Raw genomic sequence first — 13,511 nt, forward strand, 5'->3', positions numbered from 1 at the left:
AAAAAATCAAAACCAGACCCATACAAAGCCAAGTGTGTGTTTGTATGTGTGTGTGTTTTGTGTGTGTGCATGTATGTGTGCCCTTGAGTGTGTATAGATGCTCATAAGACATCAGTAGTCTTGGAAGTTCAAGGAGAGAAAGGATTTTATATGAAGATGAGTTAGTGGGGAATGGTTGGATGTAGGAAGGAAGATAGAGCATGGTGGGATTTTATGAGCCAAAGAAGTGAACTGTATATTTAACTCCCATAGACAACTGGGACAGGAACAGTGTTCATGCTGGTGGCTCAGGGTTCCAGCTGTGGATTCAGGGAATTCAGACCATTGTGCTGAAAATACAATGTCAGACTAAAGATTCAACATCCCGCTGGTGCTCCTGTCTCTTCAGACAAGAAATTAAGTCCCTCCTTCTAGGGATCCCATCATTCTCTCCTGCAGTAGATTCAGCCTTTCCTTTTTTTGGGTCTAGTCATTCATGCAGGAGACACAGACCCTCTTGAAGGGAATTCTGTCTCCAGATAGGGATGCAGTCCCTCCTTCTAGGGAATTAACTCTCCTAATATTCACACAGAGAATCTCTTATCACCTGGAGACAGCATTTTTCTGCACTTAAACTCTGACTGGTAATGGTAACCCAATACCTAGGAATTATAAAGTGTCAATTGCTAAATTCCTTCAGTTCAATTATGAAAATCTCTGTAGTATTTTGATAAAATTTACTTAATTCCTACATTTCAAACAATAACAGCAACTCTAGTTATAAGTGCAGTATGAGTTTGAACAAATTTATTTCAAAGTATTTTTTATTTTGTTTTAGAGATTGTGGTCTACATGGAACTTTCTCCCTACTTTTACTTTTGTTTATTACTAGGAGACAAAAAATGCTTTCTTTTGAGGAACCCAGGGAGGGCACGAGGCGCATGAGCCCTGGAGCTCAGGAGATGTGGGCAACCTGGCTTGGCCCTAGGTCACCGCAGGAGTCCCCGGCTGAGGCGGCCACTGTGGCAGGCGTTGAGGGCATGGTGGCTCCGGGTGGTGAGGGTCTGTCCACCCCAGGCCGCGCTCATGGACAGCCCCCCCTCCGGCCTCTCCCCTCGAGCGCACAGTATCTGGCAGGCATCCTAGAACTTTACAGAGAAGATGCTCCGAGACACCTTGAAATCTTGGAATGACCGCCAGTCAGACCTCTGTAGCAGCGACCAGGAGGAGGAGAGGAGATGGTCTTCGGTGAAAACAAGGACGAACTGGAAGAGATGATGGACCTAAGTGACCTGCCCACCTCACTTTTTGCTTGCAGTGTCCACGAAGCAGTGTTTGAGGTCCAAGAGCAAAAGGAGAGGTTTGAGGCCCTGTTTTCCCTCTACGATGACCAGGTCACATTCCAGTTGTTCAAGAGCTTTCCCAGAGTAAGGATCAACTTCAGCAAGCCCGAGGCTGCTGCAAGAGAGCGGATAGAGCTCCACGAGAGTGAGTTCCACGGCTGGAAGCTGAAGCTTTACTTCGCACAGGGGAGAAATGCACGCGGGAACCGAGTCCACCCCCAGTGTGGTGGTGCACGTCTGTGAGAGCGAGAAACTGAAGAGGAAGAAGACACAAAAAACCCAAAACAGAAAATCACGCAGACGCAGCGCCCGGAAGCTCCCACACGGCACTGAGTGGGCGGCTGGACTGTGCACTCTGAGCTGCTGTGGTACCTGACGCACCTGCCCTTCCCACTACTACAGCAGCGCCTGTCTAGGAGCACAGCCCAGGGATGCTGCTGCATCCATCAGGCAGTTGGGCCAGCCTCCCCAGGCCAGAACGTGGGGTGAAATAGCAGATTCGGCCAGCTGTTTGAAATTCTGAACAGTATTCTCAATGGCACTTTAAGTGACAAGGTTAGCCCTGACCATGTGGCACCTGTCTCCTCTCCCAGAAATATTAGTTCCCTTGAACCTGTAGAGCATTGGGTACCACAGGACAGAACTGGAGTCACCCAGTGCATGCCATTGTTACAGATTTAAAAATTAGTCTTACGATTTCAGTACTTTGGTGTGGGTATTTTTGTACAGGTGTGGCAGTGTCTTAACTAATATATCGAGCAAAGGCTGAGTGTTGTTGAATAGACATGACTTTTTGTTGTTGTGGTTGCATGAGAAGAAACCTGAGATCCAAAATCATTTGTAGAAGTCATTTCTCTCAAGTATTTTTTCACTAGTTTTGAGGATGAAAGGCCAAATGACTAAGATTGTTAGATCCAGATATCGTGGGCAGATGTGCTCTTGGCTCTCCTGTCTGTCTGTCTGTCTGTCCTGCCTCTCTTGGCAGTCAGTGACAGTGATGTACAGGACTCTGCTCCCAGCTCAGCCCTTCCCAGCCTAGGCTCTGCTGGAGGAACCCAGCCTTTGCCAGTGGGATGTGTCACCGGCAAGCTTGGCTGAGGACTACAGAGTTGGAGCCTGTGCAGCACCTCTTCAGTTATTCTCTTGACCCTCCTAATGCTGGCCTGCTACTGCTTGAGGTTTCCTGTGCTGTGCGTGTAATCATGGACATTAGTCGGTCTTAACTTTAGAAGATAATGATAAGACTTTGTGAAGACCGCTTTAAATTGGGAGAGCCAGTTTGCTTTTGTTTTCTTCAAAGACAGGGTTTCACTTTGTAGCTCCTGGACCTCAAGTCCTCTGTGATCCTCCTGCCTCAGCTTCCCAAGTGCTGGAATTAGAGGGGTGAGCACCATGCATTTCAAAGTTTTCCATTCAATTATTTCAGCTGTTCAGAAAGAAAAATCACCTGTCCTTTCCCCCATGGATTAGGGAGAGTAATTATTCTTTCGGGGCTGTTGAGTTTGGTTGTTTGTGTGTTTGTTTGTTTGTTTGGTTGGTTTTGAGATAAGGTTTCACATTGTAGCTCATGCTAGCCTGTGACTCATTATGTAGCCCAAGCTGGCCTTGAGGCCCAGACCACTCTCTTTCCCTAGGCTCTCGAGTGTTCGCATTGCAGGCATGGGCTTGTTGTAGTCCATGCTTCCTCCTTTAACAAACATTTCGACCTTTGCTTGCAGTTGGACCTCAGGTAGAATTGCTTCTTACACTTGAAGATGTGTTGTTGGGGCCTCCATAGGTCACTCAGCATCACTGGTCCCTTGCAGGCTTTCCTGCCTTTGAGTGCTGGGCTACAGGTACATCAGCTGCTCCACTCATCTGACTGTTCTTGCACAGCAAGTATTCAGAGCTGGCTGGCCTAAGTGAAGGGGCTGGGCATAGAACAGAGAGGAACATAGCTGCAACTGCAAAGAAAAGAACGTAGAGAAATGAAGCCATGAGAGCTGTGTACTTTGGGTGACATGTTAGGGCTGAGTCCTTTTGTGGTAGGATTGATTTCATGAGCATGCATGCATGAACTCACAGGCAAACACATGCACAAAGGTGCATTGTCTGTCATCAAAACAGGGTCTCATGTAGTCCAGGTTGACCTCAAACTTGCTGTGTCCCAAGGATGACCCTGAACTCCTGCTCCTCTTGCCTCTGTCTCATAAGTGTTAGGACTGAGGGTGTGTGCCACCATAGTGACAAGAACAGGAGAGTGTCCCTTGCCTTCAGGTCCTGTCAAATGCTGAATTCTGCATTTGCCATTGGGAACCCTCCGTGCAGATTCAGTTGCAGATTAGGATTCCACCCGCACTGGTTTTTAGATCCAAGTCATCTGTCAGATAAAGTGAGTTTTGTTTTGAGGTGACAGCTCAGTGTGGCCCAGGTTGGTCTCAAACACCAGGCCTCAGTGGGTCTTCCCACTTGACTGGATGCAGGCACACACCACTGTAATCCTGAGACTTTGGAGGCGAATGCAGTAGATCAAGAGTTCAAGGTCATCCTTGGCTTACAGTGCTTTGCAGTGCTGAGCTCATCAGTTTGCTTCATTTGATTGTAAGGTAGACCCTAGCTGCCAGCAAGTGTGTTCTCAACAGTTGGGGAGTTTGTGTGTTCCCCGTTATACAGTACCTGTTCTCTCTAATTTTCTAAGTGATCATAACCCAGTTTTAAAATTTGTCTTGGCTTTCATTTTCTACCCATCGATTAAAGAACATTTTTTTTTTAAGTCAAGAAGTTCAAATCTGCGTACTTGATGTTACCTTGGCCACTGGCAGTTGTGTTGCCACCTTATCTGGGTTCCATGGATAGTCACATTCGTGATACCTGTTAGAATTTACATGTTAGAATGTAAACAGTAGTGAGAGCAGAGCCAGGCTCAAAGGATGCATGGAGTTAACGGTTCTCTATAGAAAGTGTCCCTCTCCCACGGCTTAGAGAATCAAGTTCTATTCCAGACTAATGGTGGGCCTGGGCTTTATATTTTTATGTTAACTATTTTTAGACTCGAGGATTTGGTTTTCAGAGGAAAGCTTTCCGCATAATTAAACATGGAAGTGTCCTGGATTCTTTGATGCCTTGGGTTCACACCTACTTGTTTGCCTTCTTTTCTATGGAGCCCGAGACCTCACCTATCAGGTGAACACCTTCTGCCTCCCTCTGCATTCCCTAATACATCTGTCTTCAAGGAAACCGTTGTCTGGGTGTGGTGGCCCTGGCCTGTAATCTCAGCCTGCAGGAGACTGAGGCAGGAGGATTGAGAGAACAAGGCTAGCCTGGGCTACATGAGTCAAACCGTCTCAGAGTAAGGTATTTCCTTTTTCTTGGTGTGACAGTACAGAGCAACTGGGAAAATATTTACTTCTAGCCAAGAAGTCTGTATTCTGGATTCATTCTACACAAACTTAAGTACACAAAGAGAGTACGATGTATGAACCTTGAGCAACCACATGACAAATGACTGTTAGTGTTTCAAACTCCCCTCAGAGTGTGATCTCCAGAAAAGCCATCCCTCTCAGAGTGCCACTGTTTCCCTCAGTCTTGAGTAGAGTGCAGTTCATAGTCAGGATTACCATGTATTCAGCACAGTGACATATGCTGTCCTCTCAGCGCTTGGGAGGCAGAAGTACCAGGGCTTGGCAAGCTTAAGGCCAGCCTGGGCCATGTACCAAGACCCTGTCTAAAAACAAGGGGATTCCTGGGTGTACAGGTATCCCAGTGACAGATAACAGCGACTGTGCATCTTTGTCCATGGCTGGGAACATGCCATATTCCCTGTGGTTTCTGGTCAAGGCTAGAAGTGATCCCAGGTATGGTCAGCATGCAGACACCACCTACTCAATCGGGTTAGCGTTTTCTCTTGGAAACCTGCAGTTCTTAAAGTGGGTCCTGAGACCCTTGCAGGTCCCACGTGGCCTGGCCGGATGTGCGTTTATGACACAAGGGGGATTTCACTGTAGTATGCTCGCTGCACGTGTGGAAACTGGTCAGTGAGCCTCGTCCGTGTGTCCTGTGATTTCAGTATCGTTGATCTGTTGGGCCATAGTTCATTATCAGCTTCAACTGTCCTGTATCCTGAGGCTTTCGAACATTCCTTGTCCTGTAAGGAGGTGACAGAGGCAGACTGTGACCTGGAAGACACTTGTGGTTACCTGTAACAAACGTTGATATTGAAACTAATAAAGAGTATTGCCCGCGCTTTTGTGTCCCCCTGGTAAGAACACGCTCAGGGCAACCGGAATCTTCTACAGCACAAACTTTATTGCTTACCCCATCAGGAGCCAGTGGAGAAGAGAGCCAGAGAGAGAGAGAGATGGCGGAGCCCCCTCCCTTTTATGGAGGACTGTCCTCCGCCTCGGACGTGTCACTCCCTGATTGGCTGCAGCCCATCAGCCGGAGTTGTCGTCACGGGAAAGGCAGAGCACATGGCGTGGAAAGCTACCCCGGCACATGCGCAGCTTGCTTGTTTACTACTTAGAACATGGGTGTCAGTGCCTTCAGCGCCATCTTGTAATGGCGAATGTGAAGGCGGCTCCTTACATCTCCCCCTTTTCTTTTATATAAGAGCAATAGGCCACCCATATTAATGAGAGTGGAGATAGAGGTCAAATCCCCAGTGTGTAAAATAGGGGCTTTACACAAAACCTCCTCCCAGGCTCATCACCCAAAGGGGTCTTGGTCCGCTCCCGTGTCGTTTTTCCTGAGGGAAGGACACTTGGACACTCAACCTTCTTGAAAGATGACATGTCTCCCTAGAATAGGCTCATATATGCCACAGAGCCCTTCTACTGCAGTGCTTAGCCATGCAACTCTCTCGGGCTGCTGAAGCACACTCACTCTATCCCGTGCAATGAGACTAGCCTCGTGGGGTGCAAGAGCTGAGTGGCCAGCGACCTATTGCTTAAGCATAGATAACCATATATCAGGGGAAGCACCATGTTCTAGTGCTGCAAGCGCCTGGGAAATAATCACCATGTCTCTCCTGGTTTGGGCCTTAAGCTTACAGACCAATCAAAGAAGCAACACTAATCCACAGCAAAGAACAGCTCCAAATAATTCCACCCCCACCCATTCTTTAAAGAAGGAAAATGTTGAAAAGATAGTCCTTAGGTCAGGGACAGGTCCAAGTGCGTGGGGCAAGTCTCAATTTTCAAAGGGTCTGTTCAAATTTAGCCGTCCAATTCTGTATCTCCCAACGCTGCTTTCCCTTTGTTGTTGTCGCACTGGACATCACCAAGACGAGGGACATCAGTATTCCCTTGGTCAGTCTGGATTTTTCGGGTGAGTCTTTCTGGTATCCAAAATGGGTTGTCTTCATTCTGTGGAAAAACACAAACAGCTCCCCTGGATCTTATCAAAATAGGATCCGGGCCTTTCCATTTGTTATTTAAAACATCTTTCCATTTAACCATCTCTTTGGGCCTATCTGGCTCTGAACAATGTCGTTCAGCCGCGGTATGGCCATGAGAATCAAGATTTAAAAAATTGAGTGTAAAGAGTGCCGTAGACACAGACACTCTTGGTACTCGGGGTAGAGCCTCCTTGACTCCCCCTTTCTGTTTTATTAGATGGAAGTCCAGTCAGGTGGGTCACGTCCATCTGACGGCAGAACTGTTGGAATTTTTGAGATGTATAAGCTGGTCCATTATCAGTCTTAAGGAGTTTGGGTTTCCCACAAGCACTCCATGCCTCAAGACAATGTTGAATCACATGTGAGGCCTTTTCTCCAGTTAAAGGAGAGGCAAACATGATGCCAGAGCATGTGTCAATGGACACATGGAGATATTGAAGTTTTCCAAAGGAAGAAACATGTGTAACATCCATTTGCCAGACCTGTAGAGGTCGAATACCGCGTGGGTTAATTCCCACCTGAGGAACTGGCAAGAACTCACAGCAGCTTTGACATTGAGTAACAATGTCACGGGCTTCTTTTCTCGTCAAGGAGAAACGGCGGCGTAATGTTTCAGCCGTCACATGAAAATTGTTATGAAAATTTCTTGCAGCCTCTACCGGGGATGTTAGGGCAGCAGCCACCACTTTAGTGGCTTTATCTGCCAAATCATTCCCCAGAGCCATGGGGCCAGGTAGGCCTGAATGGGCTCTAACATGAGTAATATAAACAGGAAATCTTCTAGATAACAAAACTAATTGTATCTGCTGAAAAATATTGGCAACTTTACTGGAAGGCTTAATCACTCCAGCCACTTCTAAAAAATTGAGGGGTTCTAAAAAGGTTTTTAAAACTTCTAAAACCACTAAACATTTTACCACTTGAGGTGAATTTTCATTATATTGTTTGGATACTACTTTACCATTAGCCACATAGGCACCTATGCCAGTTTTTAATCCATCAGTATATACCACAACCCCATTTTTAAGTGGGTTTCTTACTGTTATTTGTGGAAACACAACAGATTGATTTTGGGCAAACTGTAAAATTGGATGTTTTGGATAATGGTTATCTATTTGTCCTGAAAAGGAGGTAACTAAAACTGCCCAATCATTGGATGTGGCTGCCAAGGTTTGAACCTGTCAAAAGTCCAATCTCTCTGCTCTGGAGTCAAAGCAGCAGCGTTTGCTCGGGCCTGCGTTTGTGCAGCCTCTTGCCATAGAGCTCTCCATTCCGTATATTTGCCCATATTGGGGAGAGCGGCTTTTGCAATCATTTGCCAGTCGGCAGGAGTTAGTGCCATGCCGGCAAGCCTATCTAACTGCACCAAAGTAAAATTAGCATTGGCTCCATATTTACGGACCGATTCGGCAAGCTCTTTAACCGGAGCGTGAACACGCCCACCCTCGGCTCCTTCAAAGACTGGAAATGCCTGTTGCATCTTCCTTTGTTCCTCTCTTGGAATGAACGAGTCTGCGCACTGCCTCTCTGCGCAGGGCTGATGTACTACGCAGGGTGGGGGCTCCACGTAGGGCGGAGGTGCACTATGACCTTGAAGCCAACTGCCCTGAGGCCAAGCAGCAAGCTGGCCTTTGCCAGCCGCTTTTGGCTTTTTTCTTGACTTAAAAGCTCGAATTTCTCTCTCATAATGAGCTGCTCCCTCCTCCAAGTCTGTTTTCTCAGAAGGGCTAATTTCTTTATCCGATTCACAGCTACTAAGAACTGGCTCTTTAAACTCATCTCTTTTCTCCTCTTTCCTTCTAATCTCTCCCCAGGTATTTTTCCCTGACATTAACTTTTCTTTTTTCCTTTGTTTTTTCTCCTCTTTCCTTCTAATCTCTCCCCAGGTATTCTTCCCTGACATTAACTTTTCCTCGGGTTCAAGACCCGTGGAAAGGCCTGTATACTTATTTCGCGCGCCATGCTTTCTCTTTTTTCCTGCTCTCTCTCCCCGCTTTACTTCTGATAGACTGTCTTGAATTTTGTCCAGAATTCTCCACCCTGTCTTAACTGCTTGTTGACATATGAAAAGAAATAAAAGGGCTTTTAACACTAGAGAAAGTTCAAGGCCAGACATACCTTGTAAAGCTGTAACAAACGTGCATCCGTTCCCCAGCTGACGAGTTCTGAACCCACGCCGGATCCTTCTCAACAGTCTGTTTCCGGGAACACTTCATTAACCGCTCCTTCTCCATGATGCAGTAGCTCGTGGGTTCCTGCACCATTTATTGCCCGCGCTTTTGTGTCCCCCTGGTAAGAACACGCTCAGGGCAACCGGAATCTTCTACAGCACAAACTTTATTGCTTACCCCATCAGGAGCCAGTGGAGAAGAGAGCCAGAGAGAGAGAGAGAGATGGCGGAGCCCCCTCCCTTTTATGGAGGACTGTCCTCCGCCTCGGACGTGTCACTCCCTGATTGGCTGCAGCCCATCAGCCGGAGTGGTCGTCACGGGAAAGGCAGAGCACATGGCGTGGAAAGCTACCCCGGCACATGCGCAGCTTGCTTGTTTACTACTTAGAACACGGGTGTCAGTGCCATCAGCGCCATCTTGTAATGGCGAATGTGAAGGCGGCTCCTTACAAAAGAGTTGTTGTTTTTTTAAGTACAAAAAAATGCTTTCTTTCTGTTGACAGAGCACGTATTCATTGGACTTGTTTCACCCACTATTTGTTGCAAAGCTTTTAGCAGATTCTTTAGGGTATTTTCTACTTATAATATGGTTCCAACTACAAGTAAAATGCATTGTTCTTTCTTTCTGATGAGATGACATGGATTCAGTGTTCTTTTCCAACTGACTGGGCTATACAATTAGAACAATGCTGCACAGCAGTGCCAGAAAGACCTGGACTGCAAGCATTTCCAAAGTCTGGTCCAATTAGAATGGAGCACAGTGAGAAAGTTCAACCAGGTTTCGTCTGAACCTAGAAGTCTTTCTTCAGTGCCTTAGATTGGCCATGGTATAACCCAATTCATATGGGAAATATTAACTCCTATTCTCTCAGCAGGTGACAGGTGAAGACAGTGCCTTTAAGGTGATCAATTCAAGGTAGCCTTAAGGTTGGGTTCTCTTGTAATGTCACTGGTGTCCTTCTGAAGGGAACCCTGGAGACACAGACACTTGAAGAATACACAGAGAGCCCACAGAACACCATGGAGACGCAAAAATTTACAGAACAAGGAAAACGGAATACTACCTAGATTAAGGGAAACAATTGGGGGCTCCGATTATATGCTGTGGGATACGATCATGGGCTAAATTTTAGAATTTGCCTAAAGATTGAGAGTCCTCCTCCCAGGCCTGTGGGCCCTAACCTAGTTCTGCCTAATCCTCCCCCAAAACCACTAGCTCCCCCACCTCTGCCAGTCCCATTACTTCCCACTCAAGTCCCTGTCTATAGTGGTGTAACCCCTTATCAGGAGACCACCACACCTCTTCTTTTGAGAACAGGAGATCATATGCTCACTGTGCTAGACAGGGCCTTCAGTGCGCTAAACCACACCAACCCAAATGTGACCCACTCATGTTGGCTCTGTTTTGCCTCTAGTCCTCCCTATGAAAAAGGCATAGCCCAGGTACGGTCTTACAATCAGACCTCAGATCATTCAGCCTGTTCCTGGGGAGATACACATAAGTTGACCCTCTCCGCAGTTTCTGGAGAGGGCCTCTGCCTAGATAAGGTCCCCCAGGGAACATAGATCCCTCTGTAACCAGACCATCTCCACACTGTCCATGGATAAAGATCTATACTTAGCTCCCCCCTCTGATACTGTATGGGCCTCTAATACTGGGCTCACTCCTTGTATTTCTACTTCTATCTTTAATGCCTCCAGAGATTTCTGTGTCTTAGTCCAGCTAGTGCCCCGGGTTATTTACCATGAGGACAGTTCTTTTCTTGATGAGTTTGACCACCAGACTCGGTACAGAAGAGTGCCGGTCACTATGACATTGGCGGTCCTATTAGGTATAGGGGCTGCTGCTGGGGTAGGTACAGGCTCAGCAGCCCTGATTCAGATGCCTCATTACTATGATGAGCTTAGGGCAGCTATGGATGCAGATTTAAGTGCATTAAAACAATCTATCTCCAAGCTTGAAGAATCTCTAACTTCTTTGTCTGAGGTAGTGCTACAAAATAAAAGAGGATTAGATCTGCTTTTTCTAAAAGAAGGAGGGCTCTGCTTGGCCTTAAAAAAAGAATGTTGTTTTTATGTGAGTCACTCCGGGATAATTAGAGACTCTATGTCCAAACTCAGGGAGAGGCTAGATAAGGGCAGGAAAGAGCAAGAAATTAAAAAAGGATGGTTTAAAAGTTGGTTCGACAAAGCTCCCTGGTTTGCTGCCCTTGTGTCTACATTGGCAGGTCCCCTAATAAACTTGTTACTTTTGCTCACTTTTGGACCTTGTATTCTTAATAAGTTAGTGACTTTTATAAAAGACAGGGTTAGTGCTGTACAGGTAATGGTGCTCCGACAACAGTACCAGACTTTGCTGAAAGAAGAAGAGGGGTCGCTCTAAGATTAGAGCTACTCACAAGAAGTGGGAAAATAAAGAATAAAAAAAAAAATACTGACTGCCCTGAAAACATGGGCCCCGGCCCCCAGCCAGATGGCCTAATTCCCAGGAACTTTTGGGAAAAACAATCACAAAATGTTTCAATGTCCCAGGTGCCTTGAAGTAAATATCTGCCCCTAGAGTTCCCCTATTTCCTCTCTGATCCTCCCCCTAGGTTGTGTTTTTGCCTTTATAAGCCTGCTGGAAAATAGGGTCATCATCAGACTCCTCTACCCCTGCGTGGTGTATGTGTCTCGACCTCAACATGCTGGTTTGTGTGCCATTAAAACCTCGTGTGTTTGCAGCAAGCTTGACTGTTGTGGCTTTCTGGGCTCGCTACCCCTAAGACTTGAGTGAGGGTCTCCCTTTGGGGGTCCAACACTACACCTTCCCAGAGCTCATGATCTGTACCTGCTTAATGGCACCTGGACCTTCTTGACTAAGGTGAGGAAAGGAGACCCCAAACAGCCCTATCCTCTTCACCAGCGAAACTGTCCTGCCAGGTGGAGGCAGCATCCACAGCCTGAGAAGTGGGGTAAGTGTTCTTTCCCATTGCATCCAAAAGGGTCTTGTTTGCATAGCCAGTGCCAGTATCTCTTGTGAAACTGAGCCATACTGCTAGGGAGATGCCTGTGTTGTTTACAGTACTGCTAACCTAGACTTGGGAAGAGGAACTAAAGACTTGTGATTTGGAGATCCTGCAATAGCCTGCTCTGGCTCTGTGGAGCCTAGGTTGGTTTGCAGTCATAGAGCTCCCTCTAATGTTCAAGTCCCACCATGAAACATCCTCTAGAAAATAAGACAGGAGTCCAATCGACTTCAGGGTTAACATTGACACTGGTTTCTCTCAGACACTTTTGCTCCTGAGAATACCAGGAGCTGGGAGCCTGGAACAGGAAGAATTGCACCTTCCCCATGCCCAGACTAGTGTCAGAGCTGGTTCCCCATCTCCTACCAGTGGGCAGACAAAACAGAATGATATGGTGGGAAGATGGGTTGAGGGCCAAGAACTCCCTTGCCCTGACATGGACAAAGGTTGGTGGTGCTGGAATGCTAGCAAGCCACTTTCAAGGATGGCTGACACAGAGAGGACAGCTGTACAGATCTTCCCTACACCACAATGTCCTGCAGGGGTGGGTCTTCACCTGGCCAGTACAGGGATAGGAAGCTTAGGAACTTCAGTCCATTGAGAGGAGTTAACTTCTTGAAAACCAGCAGCTCCACCAGTGTGCAGCCTCAGGTGTCGCTGTGTGAGGTAGTCATGAGCTGTCTGGATGACTAGGCAGACATACTGGTCACCTATGCGGTTGTCCTCTGCCTCCCCAACCTGCAGAGAGATATAGGAGTGTGCTGGTAGCCCTCCTGCATATGTGCTTTCAGTACTCCTACAGCCACAGAATCCAGCTCTACCCAGACAGTTCTAATTCCTGCATAGGCTATCTATCCTGGGCCTGATAGGCCATCCTGTTGGTTTGCCCTGTCTTAGCTCTCACAACACACTTCCCTCAAGTTTACCTCGTGCTGTTTCCTTCAACTATCCCAGCATTCATCAGCTCCATATCACACCCTACCTTAGAATCGCTGATAATCCCTGATACTTTAAGGTTTTTTCCAGGCTGGGCCAAGGGCTATTGAGTACCTCTGAAATATCCTAGATATTCTAGGCAGCCTTCATGCCTTGGTATATAACCTCTTTGGGTCCCCACTGGAACCAAGGGATGCTGGCCAAATATGAATTCTCTCCCCATTGTCTTCTTTTTGCACTTATATCTTTCTGAAATGGCTCTAGATATGGTCACCATACACTACCCTGGAAGCATCTGAGAATTTAAGGAGGGCCACCTTTCACTTAAACTTCTCCACTGACTGTCTGGGTTCCATCAGCTGACAGTTGTTCCACATTGATGGGCAAACTTATGCTTTTCAGCCATGACAGACTTAGCCATTACAGGCTTTAGGCTCTGCTCTGAAGGCCCTACACATACCACAGGTAGTAGAGTCACCCACATTGTACTCTACCTGGGTTTCACAGGGCCTCTAGTGTATTCTCTCTGGTGCCCTATAGTGGTGGGAACTCAAGTTTCATAGGTCCTGAGGTGTCTGGTAGCAGCCCTTTATAATAAGAGGTAAAGACAGGTGGAAATAATATCCTGCCATTTTGCAGGTTCACCACTGGAGGGTGCAATGATGCTATGCACCTAGTGAGCCACTCAAGTTCACTCACTA

General features: G+C 46.9%; 1 pseudogene; it reads left to right on the forward strand.

Annotated features, from left to right (window-relative positions):
• Positions 1-1,140: 1,140 nt before the first annotated feature.
• Positions 1,141-1,681, forward strand: LOC147000544 (calcipressin-3 pseudogene; annotated as a pseudogene).
• The last annotated feature ends 11,830 nt before the right edge of the window (positions 1,682-13,511 follow it).

The sequence above is a fragment of the Mus caroli genome, unplaced genomic scaffold (genome assembly GCF_978045245.1).
Source record: "Mus caroli unplaced genomic scaffold, Mus_caroli_1 scaffold_18, whole genome shotgun sequence".
NCBI lineage: Eukaryota > Metazoa > Chordata > Mammalia > Rodentia > Muridae > Mus > Mus caroli.